This window comes from Protopterus annectens, chromosome 9.part0, assembly GCF_019279795.1.
Source record: "Protopterus annectens isolate FY-2018-M chromosome 9.part0, PAN1.0, whole genome shotgun sequence".
In the NCBI taxonomy this organism is placed as follows: Eukaryota; Metazoa; Chordata; order Ceratodontiformes; family Protopteridae; genus Protopterus; species Protopterus annectens.
This window is the reverse complement of record NC_056743.1, coordinates 899,878,063-899,879,730: the sequence shown is the minus strand read 5'-3', so window position 1 is coordinate 899,879,730 and position 1,668 is coordinate 899,878,063.

Genomic DNA, 1,668 nt, shown 5'->3' with positions numbered 1-1,668 from the left:
CCTGTGCTTCTACTTACACTAACTGCTGTTTGTTCTTGTCTTATCTTTATTCCCATCCCAAATGTGAAAAAGTGAACCAGCTATCTTTAAATAAAAGAAAATTATACACTGCTCTAGTAAATGCATTAAAAAATTTTAAGGACCAGAAAAGCTGCTATCTCTTATTCACTTCCAGTAATTTCAAACTTTATTTTTTACTACTCTGCTTTACCTTGAACATATTAATTGTGTTTTTCTCTCAACATACAAATTCCAAATATCTTGAGATGCATTGCCTTTACCTATAGTCAGCTTATTTCTATGGAAACAGAAGAACAGAATGTACAGCTGCACTCAGCTACAGACTTCTCAACTCACATTGAAGATTTATTTGCTAAAGGAAAACTTTTCATTACATTCAGAATGGTCTCTTGTTTTTAAAGGCCACTTACTTAAACACAAAAAATGTATTAGATTAAGCCAATGGCATTAATCCAGACATTCACCTATGTAAAACAAAATAAAAACTGATTCAACTTATAATCAGTGCACTGTTGCACCCCATCCCCCACCCCAGCCCAAAAGCCCCAGATTACAACTTAGTAACTTAAATGTGCTTTTGTCCCACCTTTCTTCTCTTTTTAGATTGTAAGTTTTACAGCTCTTAAAACTAACAAAAAAGTACTTGTTTACATTAGTGTCTTTATCACATGTATCTATTATTCATGTCCAGTAATTTCAAACTTTATTTATTTACTAAGCTGTTTTACCTTGAACTTATTTGAAATTTTATACCACTTTATGTTTAACCATGTTATTTAATTCTGTATTAATGTTCTTTTATTTTGTATATATCTTGTATTAGTATCATGTGTATAATTGTCTTACTGTGGAACTTTTCTCCCCGGGCCTCTGCTGTAAATGAACCTATGTCCAGTCGGACTATCCCAGTAAACAAATGTAAAATAAATAAAATAAAAAAATGTAACAATCTCTGAAAATTCTTTACTATATAACATTCAATTTATATCCTGAAAATGTTTTATACAGATACTGTTAAGAACAAAAGTGGTTTTACTTACAGTTACTTTTTTCTTTCTTTTTTCTCTTTTAGGGTCCTTCCAAACATTAGTGACATGAAGTGGGGTATATGCTTTTCAGTCAACCCACAAGTTTAACAGACTCATAAAAGTCCAATCTTTCTCAGTTTTTTTTTCTTGTACAGTCATGTTCCACAAATGTGACTGATATTTTATAGTCTCACATTTACTCACTAATTTCAGTGTTCTTGGTCTTCTTCCTGATCATCTCCACCTCCCATTCCCAGACTCTAATTCAAGTTCAAGGTACTCCTGAATCTTCTAGTCAACTCCTTTGCTTTTTTCTGTCACTCAAGAATTTTCCATTGTAACATTAAAAAATGTTTCACTGGCAAAGTCTCTGTATTAGCTTTATAATTAGAAGAATGGGGAACAGAGTCCCCTTCTGTTTTATGGTTCAAGTTTTGATGGGCACAATTTTGAATAGCCTCCTTAGCCTGTTCTGCATCAAAAAATGTTTCTTTGATCCTCCAGTAAAAAATTTCTAAAGACAGCTGGGTACGGCAGCTTGAATCTCATGCCTGTCTCTCAACATTCCCTGATTGCTGGAATAAGTGTGCTTTTCTTCTGCCTGGTGTATAGTGAATAA